At 44.8% G+C, this 17,275-nt stretch overlaps 1 protein-coding gene across 3 annotated transcripts in view; it reads right to left on the bottom strand.

Moving 5' to 3' along the window:
• The window catches only part of Cdh20 (cadherin 20), a 225,469-nt gene extending 208,538 nt beyond the window's left edge, over positions 1-16,931 (bottom strand). For 2 of the 3 annotated variants that reach the window (XM_045135259.1, XM_004654785.2), the window contains exon 1: positions 16,623-16,931. The gene's annotated coding sequence lies outside the window, so the exon portion shown is untranslated. Of the gene's footprint in view, positions 1-15,950; positions 16,035-16,622 lie in introns of those variants that run through there. The other variant, XM_045135260.1, reaches the window with a different exon arrangement.
• Between the last annotated feature and the right edge of the window lie 344 nt (positions 16,932-17,275).

Below are 17,275 nucleotides of genomic sequence, written 5' to 3'. Positions count from 1 at the left end.
GATGTGGGATCTAGAGAGTCAGACATGGTCCTTAGGCTTTGCAGGCAAGTGTCTTAACCGCTAAGTCATCTCTCCAGCCCCACGCTTCATTTTTTAATGGCTTTGGGGGATACTCACGTTTCATGAAGAAGACATCTGAGTACTTGATTGATAATATCTACCATCATGAAATATGGTGAGCACATTTTTATAAAGATTTATAATCCTTCTATGAAATAATGTAAAAACTCATGGAAGGGGGCTCTGCACACAAAACCTCATGTGCTCATGTCTGTGCTTCCTGAGACTCACATCAGTGCTCTTCAGGCCACATCTGACTTGTTGGCACGGTATTCAATGAGCAAATGTCACAGGAAGAGGTTCAGCTAGGCAGTCATTTCAGACTTGTGCTGGGATGGGCCGCCCCAGGCTACGAACATCCAGCCATCCAGCAGAAAACCATTTCATTAACAGCTGATGACCCAGGTCACCGAAAGATAAGGAAATGGGCTTCTTTGCAGCTTTGAAAGTTAGAAACCCCCGCAAAGCCTCCAGATTTTGGCAAAATATTCAACACCGAGTGCTGAGTACGATGCAGTTTTCAGTTCTGTGAAAGCACTCCCCCACCCCACACCGCCGCAATGACCTTGATGCTTTGCAAGAATGGCAGGCACAGGACTACGCGCCGCCATCAACATGCAAACACATGCGAGCACCTGAGTAGCTCTGACCTCACCGAAGGCGAATGCCGAGCATTGTGTGAAGTTTCTGGCTGATGGTCGTCCTGAACGGCGACCGTGGAGCAATGCTTCCCAAGGACAGGAGGTCTTAGGTTTTGTTTACAAAGAGAAGATGTTCTCAGATGCAGCACACTTACAGATATTCAGGGTCCTGAGCTTTGCAGGGAGAATGTCTGACTTGAGGCATTTATTTCATTGGATTTTTTTTTGGGGGGGGTGAGGGAGGGTTACAGAAATAATAAAGACAGACAAAGTAGTTTTCAAAATCAGTTTGGTGTTTGAAATATCCAACAGGAAAATCATAAACTAGATCAGAATGGGGTGATGGCCCAGTTGGTAAAGAGCTTGCTGCAAACCATGAAGACCCGAGCTTAGATCCCTAGCACCCATAAAAGCTAGGTGTGGCGGGACACACCCACGATGCTAGCACTGGGGAGGTGACGGGGGACCCTGGGGCTTTCACATTAGCTGGTCTGGCTGATGCGGGAGATTCAGGTTTAGTGAGAGAACCTGTCTCAAAAAGTAAGGTAGAGAGCTGGAGAGATGCCTCAGGAGTTAAGGCACTGGCCTGCAAAGCCTAAGGAACCAGATTTGATTCCCCAGGACCCACGTAAGCCAGATGCACAGAGTGGTGCATGCACCTGGAGTGTGTCTGTGGTGGCTAGAGGCTCTCATGCTACCCTTCTCTCTCTCACTCTCTTCTCTCTGTCTTTCTCTGCTTACAACTAATTAATTAATTAGTTAATTTTAAAAATAAGGTAGAGGGTGATTTAGGGAAACACCCAAAGTCAACCTCTACCCTGTACGTACATACATACATACATATGAACATGCATATACATACAAAAAAGAACTAAAATAAAAACAAATAACTCAATAAAGTAATTATAATCAGAAATGACAGCAGTCTGCGATGATATAATTAAACAAGGACAACGAAAGGTGAGGGCTGGGACTTAGCGAGCGTGTGCACGTGGAAGCTATCCATTTTGTTTCATGTACATTGCAGCCTGGAGGTTTCCTTGCTAAGCCCTAATTTCCAGAATAGCATCTGACATGCCGTCATCAATCTTTCCTTCACAGAGTTTTAAAAATCTCACTTTGCTCATTTATTTTAAGTCAACTTGTGTCAGTTCAAACTATTGGAAGGGAGTAGTATCACTTGTAATAGAAAACAACAAATAATTTTTGAAATGATGCATTTCAGTCTTTGGAAGGTGTTTGGGGTATTTGCATAAATAGCCCATATGTCTCAAACTCTGGAGCTTGCCAACATCTCAAATAAAATCACACATCCCTGCTGAACTGGTGATGTGGTGCATTGCAACAGCTAAAAAGAGGATAAAACAAATGCCGGGCGTGGTGGCGCATGCCTTTGATCCCAGTACGCACTCATTCAATCGGGAGGCCGAGGTAGGGGGATTGCTGTGCGTTCAGGGCCAGCCTGAGACTACATAGTGAATTCCAGGTCAGCCTGGCTACCTCAAAAAAAATGAAAAATATAAAAGAGAGACTTTGTAGTTTTGGGCAGACTCGGGTTCAAGCAGAAAGGCTGTAGTTACTAGCTGTGTGATCTGTGTAAGCGCTGAAATGTCTCTGTGACTCCGTCTTTAGTCACAAATGGTGATGGTACTCACTCCTACGTCACTGAGTTCTTGTCGGGGGCAGAGGGGACCATACTAGCAAAGTGCTTTTCTCAGTGCCTGGTACTAGTATGCGGTTCTGACTGTGTTTGCCTTATGGAGAAATTCCCTTTCTTGCTTATTCCATTTTCCTTACCCCAGTGACTTTGAATATATGGGTTGGAGGAACTAATAGATCTTTTATTTTTCTTAACACAATTACAGAGTAGATTACAAGGTCATCAGTAGCTTCAAAGGGGGAAAAAAAAGTGCAGCTACATCCAGGGTAAGACAGCACCTTGGAGAGCTCTGACCCATCCAGCCACCGGATGCCACAGGCCAGCCATCTCCACCACCCCCGCTGCTGCCTGCCCCTCTCCGCTCCCCAGGGAGGCCCACTCCAGTGTGGGACTTTCACACTCGAGGTAGCATCATTATGCTGGAACTAAATGTGCTTCCCAGCAGTTTCTAGTCAGTGGTTCTAGTTCAGGCCTTCAAGTCAATGCAGAATGAATTTATTTCCCATTTCTTATGAGCTATCCCTGACACTTGAAGTTCCCTATAATGGGCCCTTGTAGCCTTTTGTAGGTCAGATCTTCCATTTGAAGACCTTTAACCATGTGTCATCTGAAAGGCATATGGTGGACCTCTTCCCAGGCCATTGGCCACTGTCTGTCCTCATGACTCAGGTCAAATAAGATGAGTGGAACAGAGTGCTTTGGGGGGGTCTTCTGACAGATTCAGGGACAAACAGGCTTGCTGAAAACACAAGCATGTGTCTACTGCCCGCGTGTCAGCCTTGGCTCCGCAGAGTGTGTCCACAGCTAAGTGGTCTTTTGTAGGTGGTCGTAGGTCAGAACCTTCAGTCTCCACCTAGCTTGTCTTCTTTGCCAGCATGGATTCATGTCAAATTTCACCTGGTCATTGCACTTCACCCTGGCCCCAGCTGAAACCATACAGGAATGGGGAAATGAGTAAGGGTGTTGCATTCTTGGTGAACCTGGTACCAGCACAAGGGTGAAGGAGATCAACACAGAGACCACTCAACTCCTACCAAACCAGAGATCCAGAGACATAGAGGCTCCCAAGACTTTATCACTGAAGTAGACCTAAAATGAACCCATCATGGCTCAGAGAAATTCGAGGGGGGGGGGAGGAAAGATTATTAGAGCCACATGTTGCAATATTACACATAGAGACATTGCCTCTTCCCTATTACTGGTGGCCACCCCACAATGCATGACCCACATTCCCGATAAGGAGGCTCCCTTTGGAGGGGAGGCAGGGATGAGGGTAAGGATGGTCCCAATAAGTGCTGTTTATACACTGAGTGTGTCCATAACTAATAAAAAAAAATCACCTGGTTAGATCAGCATCTGCCTCTTTGATCCTATTTCTTTTTCTTTTTTTTTTTTTTTTTTTTTTGGTTTTTCGAGGTAGGGTCTCACTGTAGTCCAGGCTGACCTGGAATTCACTCTGTAGTCTCAGGATGGCCTTGAACTCACGGCAATCCTCCTACCTTTGCTTTCCGAGTGCTAGGATTAAAGGCATGCGCCACCACACCCGGGTGATCCTATTTCTTCATCTGTTATATCTTCATTCTGGTTCCATGAATTTATAAACATGATTGGCATATGCTAATATGCACATCTGCACATTATCACTGATTGAAATAAATGTGTTATGTGGCAAGACAACAGACATTCAAATTCTGTCCTGGGTTAACAAGGGTCATTGATTCATTGGAATTTATTACTAGGGGTTGGCTCAGTGGTAGAGTGTTTGCTTTGAATGCATGAGACTCTGGGTTCAGTCACTAGCTGTGGAGTGCGTAGTGAGAGCACGCGCATAGTACTTTGGACTTGTACCTCGACATCACACACACACACACACACACACACACACACACACACACACATATACACACACACACACACTCTGAATAACTAAAACTGGGTGGGGTGGTGAATGACTATAGTCCTGGCATGCAGGAAGCTAAGTAGAAGGGTCAACATGAGTTTGAAGCCAGCCTGGACTACAGAGTGAGTTCCATGTCAACCTGTGCTACAGTGAGACCCTGCCTCAAAAAATAAATAAGTAAATAAATAACCACTGATTGCTAGATACCATGGTATGTATCTGTAATCCCGGCAGTGGGCGGGCAAAGGGAGGAGGGAGGAGGGTTGTGAATTCAAGGCCAGCCTGAGCTTAGTAGTGACATGCTCACCCTCTACACACATACACACAAAAACAAAAACAAACAAATCAAAACCCCACAAAAATGAGAGATAGGGATGAAAATCAGTGGTAGCGTGTTTATGGAAGATTACAAGACCCTGGGTTCCATCTCTAACACAGTCAAGTATTGAGTTAGGCAGATACTGCCTCTGTGGACTTAGAATCAGTGGGCCACTTATTTATTTATTTATTAAAGAGAGGGAAAGAAAGGGTGGGGGGAGAGAATGTGCACACCAGGGCCTCTGGCCACTGCAAACGAACTCCAAACACATGTGCCACCTCGTCCATCTGGCTTATGTGGACACTGGGGAAACAAACTTGGGGCCGTAGGCTTTGCAGGCAAACAAAAGCCATCTGTACAGCCCTATCATCCATTGATTTTGAAGGGAAGTGTGAGTCAAATTTCTTCAAACCTGTTCCAGCCACTGTTGATACAGAGAAACAATCTTTAAAACAAAACAAAGCATTTATTTGTAAGCAAAAAGAGAGGATATGTGCATACCAGGGCTTCCTACACTGCAAATGGACAACAGATACATGCACCACTTTGTTCACCCAGCTTTACGTGGGTGCTGGGGATTTGAATCCAGGCCATCAGGCTTTGGGAGCAAATACCCTTAACTGCTGAACCATCTCACCAACCCAGAGAAAAATCTTTGTACCATTATCTCCCAACCAGTTCTAAAGGAAATGACTTTAGTAGGGAGACACCATCTTAATGAAGACATGCTGATTTAACACTTTCTCCCCAAAGGATCATCTTAAATATTTTTTTTCTTTTTTTTTAATTTTTTCTGTTCATTATTTATTTATTTATTTGAGAGAGACAGACACAGGGAGAAAGACAGATAGAGGGAGAGAGACAGAATGGGCGCGCCAGGGCTTCCAGCCACTGCAAACGAATTCCAGACGCGTGCGCCCCCTTGTGCATCTGGCTAACGTGGGACCTGGGGAACTGAGCCTCGAACCGGGGTCCTTAGGCTTCACAGGCAAGCGCTTAACCACTAAGCCATCTCTCCAGCCCCATCTTAAACATTTTTATACTTTATATTTTAACGTGTCTAACTATGAAAACTATGATGTGGAAAGCAGATACCCCATCCTTAAATTGAAATGTGTGTCTTAATAAGCAATGCATGGTGTAGTTTTCAGCCAGAGTAATTCTGACCTTCAAGGGGCATTTGGCAATGTTTGAAGACATTTTCGGTGGTCATAAGTGGTGGAACATTACTAGCATTTACTGGACATAAGCTAGGGTTGCGACTAAATGCTCTGCAATGGATAAGTCGGAACTCATCAAAACTAGCTGGGCAAGATATTGCTGGCATTGAGTCTGAGAAACCCTCCTGAAGGGGGGCAGTGTTGCTGAGTGGATAGTGAGGTGCTGGGAATCCCGGGCTGGAAACCTACCTGCATTGACTACTCACGCCTGAACTGCAGTTCTTGCATCTGTAATACGATGATGTCAATAAGGCAGAGAGCCCATGGGGACAACGTATGTGAAACGTGAAGCACAGTACCTGGCCCAGAGGTAAGAATATGTAAAAGGTGGCAGTTTTATTGCTGTTTGTTTTCTCTCTGCACATCACACATTTTAATCGACAGGACAGGAGCGACTATTTAGATGGAGCTGAAGAAACACATAGCATTTCTATCTCACAAACAAATACATTGTTGCTCCCTGTGCTTAAAAGAACACACCTGGAGCTGGAGAGATGGCTTAGTGGTTAAGCGCTTGCCTGTGAAGCCTAAGGACTCCAGTTCGAGAGCCAATTTCCCAGGACCCACGTTAGCCAGACGCACAAGGGGGCGCACACGTCTGGTGTTCGTTTGCAGTGGTTGGAGGCTCTGGTGCGCTCATTCTCTCTCTCTGTCTCTTTCTCTCTCTCTGCCTCTTTCTCTGTCTGCCTGTTGCTCTCAAATAAATAAACAAAAAATTAAAAAAGAACAGCCCTAAGCAAATTGATCTCCAAACGCCAGCTGCATGCCTTGAGTGGTATGCTCCATGATGAACTGCCAGAAGTATTCCACTGAGATACCGATCTCCAAATGGATTAATTTTTTAGTGAATCCTCAAGGATTTTATTTACAAATGTGAGGACACCTCACACTTTTTTTTAGATGGAAAAAAAAATGTCTTCAACAGTATGGAGATGAGAGTTCAGGTGAAAGGTGAAGATGATTCAAGTATGAACGTCCAACACTACAATGTCAGCGCACATGGGCTGAAGTTCTTAGGTATTACTTGCTTTAAGTTCATTTCATAACATCAGGAGTTCTTGTCAGTTTGCACTAAGGATACCCAGAGATCTAGCTTCTTATTTATTCCCCCCAGCAGCCTATAGGACACATGTTTCAAGTGTGTAACTTGCTTACAGTGATGTAATGTGTAATGTTGTGAATTTGTACACAAAACAAGAGCTGCGGTGCAAAGACTTGGGGACTTAAAAAGGGGGAGGGTGTGGGCTGTAGAGATGGCTTAGCAGTTGAGACACTTGTCTGTGAAGCTTAAGGACCTGGGTTAAACCAAAGGTACAAGGTGAAACATGTGTATGGAGTTCATTTGCACTGGCTAGAGGACCTGTCGCACCCAGTCTCTCTCTCAAATAAGTAAAATATCTGTAAATCAAAGAGAGACTGGAAATGATATTGTTTCTTCTATTAAGAAATACAAAGAGGGCTGGAGAGATGGCTTAGCGGTTAAGCGCTTGCCTGTGAAGCCTAAGGACCCCAGTTCGAGGCTCGGTTCCCCAGGTCCCATGTTAGCCAGATGCACAAGGGGGCGCACGCGTCTGGAGTTCGTTTGCAGAGGCTGGAAGCCCTGGCGCGCCCATTCTCTCTCTCCCCCTCTATTTGTCTTTCTCTCTGTGTCTGTCACTCTCAAATAAATAAATAAATAAATAAATAAATAAAAAAGAAATACAAAGAAGCAATAGACCACATGCTTGTGACCTCACAATTAATTCTTGCACTGAAATTTTAGCCCCCAACATGGTGGTATTAGGAGAGCAATATTAAGGAAGTAATGGTATCATGAAGGTGGAACACTCATAAATGAGATTCATGTCCTTATAAAAGAGAGCCTTTGGGCTGGAAAGATTGCTCAGTGGTTAAGGCACTTGCCTACAAAACCTAATGACCAAGGTTTAGTTCCCCAGTTCCCATGTAAAGCCACATGCACAATGTGGTTCATGTGTATGGAGTTCCATTTGTAGTGGCTGGAGGCTCTGGTCTCTATCTCTCTCTGTTTCTCTCTGCTTGCAAATAAACATAATTAAAAGTCTTTATTTTTATTTATTTATTTTGTTTTTTGAGGTAGGTTCTCAATCTAGCCCAGGCTTACCTGGAATTCACTATGTCATCTCATTGTGGCCTTGAAGTCACAGAGATCCTCCTACCTCTGCCTCCCGAGTGCTGGGATTAAAGGCATGCACCACCACACCTGGCTAAAAGACTTTATTTTTAAAAAGAGGCTCTAAAGAGGTCTCTTGCTATCTTTCAACAATGTGAAAACAGAGTGAGAAAATGGTGGTCTGCAACCTGGACGATACTCCTATCCTGATTTCAGACTCCCAGTCTCCAGGTCTGTGAAAATTAAACATTTGTTGTTTACTAGTGACTCAATCTATGGTGCTCTGTTACCATTGCAGTCAGCTTCGCATTGCTGGCAGAATCACTGCACCAAGAGCAGCTTGTGGGAAAAAAGGTTTATTTTGGCTTCTAGACTTGAGGCAAAGCTCCATGATGGCAGGGGATACAATGGCATGAGCAAAGCGTGGACATCACCTCCTGGCCAACATCAGGTGGGCAACAGCAACAGGACAGTGTGCCAAACACTGACAAGAGGAAGCTGGCTAAACACCCGTGAGCCTGCCCCCAACAATACACTGCCTCCAGGAGGCTTTAATTTCCAAATTGCTATCAGCTGGGGACATAGCATTCAGAATACCTAAGTTTATGGGGGACACCTGAATCAAATCTCCCCAGTTACAGTAGCCAAAACAGGACAAAATGTAATAAGAGAACAGAGGGGCCTGCGCTGGGACAGGCACAGAGATGTCCACAGCACGCACTGGTCTCTACAGTGCTCCTGGAGATTTATATAGGAGCAGGCAGGTGGTACCACTTTACACCTATTCAGAACATTTGCATGGGAAAGAATTTCCTTAGTTGCAAAGATTAGCTGCTCATTTCCCTTTGTTTTTATACTCTTACAGACTTTTAATACTCTTCAAATTAAAATATATATATTTAGGGCTGGAGAGATGGCTTAGTGTTAAGTGTTTTCCTGTGAAGGCTAAGGACCCTGGTTTGAGGCTCAATTCCCCAGGACCCACGTTAGCCAGATGCACAAGGGGGCGCACATGTCTGGAGTTCATTTGCAGTGGCTGGAAGCCCTGGTGCGCCCATTCTCTCTCTCTCTCTCTTTCTGTCTCTGTCAAATAAATAAATAAACAAAAAAATTTAAAAATATATTTATATGACGACCTTTGCAAATCTCGAAAATTTCTCCTAAATTAAATTTCTTTAGTCATTTTCCTATGAACTTGTTCAGTGAAATTATGTCTGCTGGTTTGTAAATAGGCAAGTTCATTAACCATTCAATACATATACAATATATACAATTTGATCCCTCATTAGGACTTAACAAGTGGTTCTAAGACATGGATTTTATACTAAAGAAAGAAAGTGATATGATAAATTATACACTATTCAGTCAAGAAAATATTTACACTAGCTTTATCCACCAAAATATTTCAACAATTATCTAAAATAGTTTTCCTTGGGTTCACTTAAAATATCTGTCCAATAATTTATATTAGCTGGTATTCCATAAGCCATATTTTGAATGAGTAGTGGAAATCAAAGTTCAGCTCACCTAAAGATATTAAGTGAAAGTGTGGCTTTATCTACAACCCTAACTTTGAATCCTGGCAAACAACTCTCTCTCTCTCTCTCTCTCTTTTCTCTCTCTCTCTCTCTCTCTCTCTCTCTCTCTCTCTCTCTCAGAACCTGAGGTAATTGAATCTTCATGCTAATTCTGCCCTGGCATTTTGCTTACCACTAGATTTCAATTATGCCAACACATCACACTATGTACTATTCTCTGAGAAAACTTTTACGACCATCTTGTTTATTCAACATTCAAATAAGGGCAGAGGTTTTAGAAAAGGCTAACCATCAACTCATGGTACACTAATTCCCGATAAGCAAGAATTAGCTTTTTAAATACTTGGGTAGGTGGTCAACATAGCTTATTTTCAGTATGAATAGAATACAGAAGCAACACACATGAGCGTATTGGCCACAGTGACTTCACATGTGGCGTGTGAAGGGTTACTTCCCCAACCTGCGGACAGCTGTGGTAAGTACAGAGCTGCATTGCATGGTTGAGCCTGACCATTTGGCTACATGTCAAACAAACTTCTATGAGCACCAGATGTAGACATTGCTATGGAATGAAATGATCATTGTATTAATTACCCATTAATTAGTTGATACAGAAAAGAACAGGCAGTAATTGAGTAGTAATCAGTCTGATTAGGGGACAATACTTAACGGGTAGGTGTTTGACAACTTATAATTTTTTTCTAAAAAGACATTTCATGACAGTATTAGTTTTATTACAAAGAGTTACTGTGCGTTTTGAGTTGTTACGTACGCAAAAACACATTAGGTAGATAAACTACAATAAAAATCAAAGCCTCTAACTTAAAGTTTTTCTACATTCTCATCTTCTTCAGGGCCATATCAGAACATTGCCAATAACTATTTCTATTGCCACTAACACATCTTGCCTGTTTTAAGAAATGATTTAAAATAGCAAAGACAACTCAAGAATTTGACTTTTAGTGTAGATAATTCATCTAACTCTTAAGATGCCATTGAGTTAATTTTATTGTGAAAATCATCAGTCCTTATAAAAACGCCAACTTATAAAGCTTCTGCACAGCAAAGAAACAACAAAATGAAAGGGGAGCTGGAGCCTGCAGATTGGGAAATAACATTTGTAGATCATGTATGTGATGAAGAGTCAGTATCCAAGAATTATAAAGTGCCCATACAACCAAATAACAAGAAAACATTAAAAATGAACCTCATTAAAAGATAGGTGGAGGGTTTGAATTCACATTTTTCTAAAGACAGCATAAGATTATCTGACAAGATGCTCAACATGACTGGTCCTCAAGTCATGCAAATCAAAACCATGACATCACCTGAGACCTGTTAAGTTAGCTTCTGTGAGAAAGACAACAGGCAGTCAGCACTAGTGAGCATGTGGAGAAAAGGGAGTCTTTGTAAGTATCAGTGGGCGTGTGGGACGGGCATGGGCACAGCCATTATGGAAAATGGTACGAATTGTCTTAAAGAAATCAAATAAAATTATGATGGCTCTGCAATGTTGCTACTGGATGTAAACCCAAGGAAAATGAAATCATCACCTTGTAAAGATATTTTCACATCCACATCCCTGTAAACATTATTCACAATAAACAATATACAGAATATAGAAACAAGCTAGGCACAATCTCATTTACTTGAAGACTCACAAAAAGGAAGGAAGGAAGGAAGAAAGGAAGGAAGGAAGGAAGGAAGGAAGGGAGGGAGGGAGGGAGGGAGGGAGGGAGGGAGGGAGGAAGGAAGGAAGGGAGGAAGGAAGGAGGGAAAGAAGGACGGGCAAAGATAAGAAAAGTAGAAAATAAACCAGTGGTAAAGGTTGGGGGAATGGAGATGTAGGCCAAAGGATAATTACATTAAGCTAAACTAGTCCAGTGAAGACAACAGTTAACAGTGGCATACTGTATCCAGCAGTTTTGCTCAATGAGTAGATTATAGCTGGTCTTGTCAGGAGGGAAAATGGATAACTTTGGAACTATGTGAAATGATGGATGTGTTAATTTGTTCCAGTAGAATAATAATTTTATGTGTTTGTATGCTTTATTAAAAATATACTCTTAATTATTTGAGAGAGAGAGAGAGACAGAGAATATGGGCATACCAAACACACTTCAGTCACAAGCGTCACTTTGTGTGCCTGACTTTATGTTGGTATTAGGGAATTGAACCTGGGCCAGCAGACTTTGTAAGAAAGTGCCTCTAACCTCTGATCCATCTTCCCAGCCCACTGGCTATGATTTTTCCATCTATATTTTCATGCAGGACTTTGTCTGACCAACATTTACTGCAACATTTACTGCAAGAAGTGAGTGATATTATTAAAACTTTAAATGTTTTTAAAAGATGCCAGTGTTTACAGCTTCCTTTACTATTTTACTGTGCAGTGATATGTTACCATGGCAAATGTTCTCTCTTTATGATCCTTTAAACTTGAAAATATCACCATATACCTTGAGGTGAATAGGGCCATTTCTATTTTGCATCACAGTTGAGTAATGCTTTAAGTTAAGTGTATTCAGGGTTCTAAAATTAAGTCAATCCATATGTAATTAGGAATGTTCTTAACTAGACAGTCTTGGTAAGCTAGAGACTGGTAGATTATTCTGGAAAGCTATATAGCAAGCCATGAATAGCAATTAAATGAGAAAAGGCTAAATTCTCTTTAAAATGGGTTGTTGCCATATCTTAATGTGGCAATATGATTTTCTATTTTTAATTGCTGCAGAAAATGCATTTTGTAAAGTAGATTTTTTTTTTCTGCTGAGAACTAGATAGCTTCATAAGTTTGGACCACTTAAGCCTTGTAACCCTCCAGTAGGCATCCTGCCTTTGAAATGCCTTTTGATTTAAGATAGATAAAAGAAACTAAAGGTTAGTAAAAATACTGTCATACTTCTTCAACAAAGAGACAAGATGAATATCTTGGAAAAAACTAAGTATTTCTCTTTACAAGCCTTCATGACCTTATCATAATTTATTATGCCTTCTTCATAAGAGTGCTTTGTATTCCCAGAACGATTATACTTAACATTGACACTCAAAGATGTACCTTTTAAAATTCATACAGTGAGAGCTTTGCCCCATATTCCACATTAAGACCAGGGTTTAAGGAGAGTCTTAATCCAATGAATACATGGTTACTTGGCCCCTTCCAGATACCATGGGCCTCCTGCTCTCTGCGAGCCTCCACTCATGTCTTCATCGAAGGGGTCACTTCAGAAGGACTTGGTCACAGTTACATCTATTAGTAAAAACAATATGTCACAGCCTACTGCCTGTCATCATGATAGACGTTCAGTTGCTTACATCACCTTTATTCCTTATAATACATTTCCTTGTCTCTCAGTTAGCATGAAAATTCAGAGGAAGCCATTTCATCAATTAAACGCGAAGGATTAATCATTGTGGGCAATTTGTTTTAAAGTAGAAAATCAGTAAATGTCAGGAGTGGAGTATTTACTTCTTAATCCTTACATGTCTAGGAAGGAAATGTTGGAAATTAAAAAAAAAAAAAAATCTGGAGGTATTTGTACCTATTTCAGTTGAGTTGACAACTGAGGTTTATACACACTACCTGTTAATAGTGGCATTATTAGATGCGCCTTCCTTCTTGCTACCATTTTCACATGCTGCTTTCAGAAGATGAAAAGTTTTGTTCCCAGCCAAAGTAGAATATGGAGGGAGTAGAGACTGGCAATAAAGTGTCAGCTCTCCACTGTTCCTGGGAGATCTTTTCATTTCTTGAAAACTCACCAAGCTTTTGCAAAGTTCCATCAAAATGGAGTAAGTGATTATAAAGTGGTAACTGTGCTTTTCCTATTCCCCTTGCTCTTATTCTCACTCCTGATTGCAGTACCGCCCGATCAGAATGAACAATCAAGCATCTAATTATTCCAGTCACACCAGCCCACAATGAAATCTTTATTCTGTGTTTACAGCAATCTTTGGCAGAGGCGGCCTTGCTGTTTTTAAACTAAGGAGAACTGCCCCTTGGCTCTTCTCGGCATCAGCTGCCTTGGTTTCAGTCCTGGGTGCCAATAATCAGACCTCTTTTCTTCCCAAGTGGGCATTTTTTTCAAGGGTGAAAAGACCTATTATCACTGCCCCTCCATATATTCTGGCTGATTTATGTCCCAGCCACTGCAGCTCTTCCTTCCGTATCTCTTCACATTTTCCCTCCTTCCCTAGGCTACCACCAGGCAAAATCACATTTTAGTCCAAAATTGTTTAAAAAAAAACATGCTTAAGCAAACAGTGGTTGCTACTATAAGAGAAAGAAAAAAAGACTATTGGTTTATGGGTATACAGAAAAATCAAGAAAGCCCTCTTGCTTGTCTAATCTGCTAATTTGATACACCCACTTTTCAGCAGCTCCCTTGATGACTTCCAACTCTTTACTAAAATTTTTCAATAGTCTTTGAAAAGTTCAGAAGTTAAGTGCTGACAAACATATCAGGGTCCAGAAGCACACCACTGAGTGTCTGCCCTGGTAAAAACTCTTTCGCGGTTCCAGTGGGGGGGGGGGGAGAGCGAGACAGCAAGAGTGAGGACCAGGGGCTGGGAGAGAGAGAGAGAGAGAGAGAGAGAGAGAGAGGGAGGGAGAGGGAGAGAGAGAAGGAGAAGGTGGGGAGAGGGAGAGAGAGGCTGCTTCCCAGTGCAAAGATACTTCTACAGGAGGTGGGGAAAGCTCTGTGCTTTCGCCTTGGGACCATCTGAATCCAACAACACAAGACCAAGGTTGGATGTCTGACTGGTGCTGCTCAGTTGATCTTCCCAGACCACTTGGCTGCTCTGCCAAGTTGGTGCCATGTTACTTCCCATTGCAGTCTCCAGACTGAAGTGAAGACTCGCCCAGCAGCCCTTCCCTCTCTCCTCTCAGCCCCAAGCACTTACAATAGTCACATTGCCTCTCCAGTGAGAACTAGGTCAGAACATTCTACTGAGGAGGAGAAAGGTTGGGGGGGGGTTACAGTAGTATACACACTAATTAAATTCCCAGGCAAGTCTCCCCAAATGAAAGATAATTTCTCTACAAGTATGCACAAGAATGTCAAGAATGCTAAGTCATTTTTTATGTTTGTGCTTTCCTTTTCCATCTTGATTTCACACTGCCACATGGCCCACGAGCTAAAAATGTATCTTCTTAACCTGCGTCGCAGCAAACTTTTCACAAAACATTAACGCCGCGTGTTTTATAGACTGTCCTTTCTCAGGATACTCCTAGCAGTTTCTAAAATAAAAGAAATTAGTTCATCGCGTGGCAACAGTCCGAATAAAAAGGCTGAACTCCTCATGTCTTGACAAACAGGGAAGCTCACAAGCTCTGGAGAGAAAGGTCACTCCAAAGTCAATGGCCACAGCCTAGCAGATGCTAAGAGCTTGGTTCCAGTTTAAAAAACTTCCCCCGTGCTTTTCATCTCTTTTCTCTCTGTCTCTTTCTGTCTCTGTCTCTCTCTCCCTCTCTCTAGCTCTCTCTCTCTCCTTCCCTCCCTCCCTCCCTCCCTCCCTTCTGGCAGGACGGATGAGTCCAGTTCCAAGGCTCCACCTCATCTCCTGTACTTAGCTTAACTCTGCCAGGCAGTGCTCTCCCACACTCTGGCCCTGTTTTCTGTCTCATCAGTGGGCCAAAGCCTGCACCCTGGAAGGGATCTGACCAGGACCCAAACCAAAGGGAGGCCTCTGCAGGTGCCCCTGCAGCCTCCTCCAGGGTTGGTGGGGGAAGGCTGTCTCTGCCAGGGAGCGTGCGGGATGGGGGACAGGGACCACTGCAGGGGGCACAGTAGCTGCTCAGGAAACGACTTGTCCAGCGTGTGCAGAGACATGTAAAGGGAAAAGCTGGGTTGGGTGAGGGGTGCCGGGTGGTCTGCCTCCACTCTTCCTCAGCCAGAGGAGACCAAGAGAAGCCAGTGGACAGGATGGGTGCACGCCCATGAGTTAGGACTTTCTGTGGCTATCTGGTGGGTTCCTGTCCTGAGCCTGGTCTTGGATTCTACCCCAGTTGGGAGGATCCGTTTTCTCAGTGACAACACGTCACAGTAGAGGAGGTCCGAGGGACAACATATGCAGGAGGGAGAGATGTGCAAGCTCAGTTTGCAAGCGATTACAATTTTAAAGAAACGAAATCATTCATGCCAATAATAATAATAATAATAATAATAATAATACAACCCCAAAGCCCTCCAGCGCTCAACTCCTCATGTCTCAGTGCCAGGGTGCCAGTCTCTCTTACCCTTTGCTTGGGGTCAGCAAGAAAAATAACCAAAGGGTCTGGAGCTGCCTCCCAGCTTCTCTTGGGGATTTCAGGTGTTACGGAGGTCCAAGCCTAAGGCGAGACAAAGGCTCCTGCTTGGACACAAGTCCAGCTCACAGGCTGTCCCTGTATCTAAGGCCACCTTGGGAGTGCGCGGTAGCTTGTACTTCGCATATCTGAAAACTTCGCCCGAGCTGACCCCTAGCCCCTCCACCCTCTCACCTCCAGGCTCCATCTAAGCATCACCGCCACCACCAAGCAAATCCTGGTCCACCCGCGCGCAGTTCAGAGCTCTCCCCGGGAGTGCCAGAGCCCCGAGACAGGAAATCCGGGCAGTTTGTGGCGTCCGGCAGGTGGCAGGGACGCGAGCCACCACCACGTTCTCCTCCGCATCTCGGAGGCACCACTTAGCTTGCAGACCTGGGCTGCCCCGAGGTGCCTGCGTTTCCCCAAAGCCTCAACCCCGTGGTCCGGTTCTCCGAGTGCATCACCGCGCCGTGGATGCGGCCACCCTCTCCCCTTGCCAGTCGGAGGGAGGCGCCGCTAGCCGGCCGCTAGGCGAGCGCAAGAGAAGCCGGTCCTGGCGCTCCCGCCACCCACCCGCGCTCCCGGGTCCCCTGTCACCATATCCAGGCGCGCACAGCCCCAGCTCCCAGCATCGTCTACCTGCCCAGTCTGGTGACCATGTTCCTGTTCCCAGAAAGCAGCTCGCCGAGCCTAGGCAGCCCCTTCCCGTCCTCTTCCCCTCACCCCAAAGTCCCAGCAAGTCGAAGCCAGGCCGGCGGGGACACTCGCCAGGGTGGGCGGTAGTTGCGGGGACAGGATCAGCGCGGCGCAGAGCCGGACCGCGCGCTGCGCCCGGATCTGGGGACCCCGAGCCCACCTCTACTTTACCTGGCACAGCCGGCGACTCTCCGCGGACGCTGAGACTCCTTCGGGGAGAGTATCCAGCTCACATCGCTGCCTCCCACGCCGGGCGACGGGCGTACCGCTGGGTCCCTTCGCCCCCACCCCACTGTCCCCCCCCCAAAAGTGTCACAGCTTTTCTGCCTTCGAATGTTTCGCAAAGTATCCGCGATCGCCTGGAGTTGGGGGGTCGAGGCCAAGGCGCGCCAAACCCGAGGATGCTCGGGCGCGTTCCTCCCGCGGTCGGTCCCCAGCGCGCTCGGAGGAGTTGGAGATGCGCCGCCGGGTCGCGGTCACCGTCCCCCGAGCACCGCGCTCGGTTCGCGTCCCCTCCCTCGCGCCCTCCCCAGCCCGAGTGGCTGCCGCCTGCCAGTGCCGCGGGTCCTCACTCCCCTGCTCATGAATATTCTGACAGAGGCGAACGCTGTGGAAGTAAATTGAATTAGCCAATTGGTGCCAGGAATGTGCGCGCCTTCCTTCCGACGAGCTGTCTGGAACCCTACCAGATGAAAGCAATTACACGTCCGGTTGGCACCCTGTGGTTTAGACCAGCGAGGGGCAAAATGGGTTAATTCTTTAAATGCCATTTAACAACCGCATTTAAATGTTTAAGCTCCTTGATCGTCTGGAGAATGAGGGAC

The sequence above is a fragment of the Jaculus jaculus genome, chromosome 15, assembly GCF_020740685.1.
Source record: "Jaculus jaculus isolate mJacJac1 chromosome 15, mJacJac1.mat.Y.cur, whole genome shotgun sequence".
Lineage (NCBI taxonomy): Eukaryota > Metazoa > Chordata > Mammalia > Rodentia > Dipodidae > Jaculus > Jaculus jaculus.
This window is presented reverse-complemented; position numbering and strand designations above follow the sequence as displayed.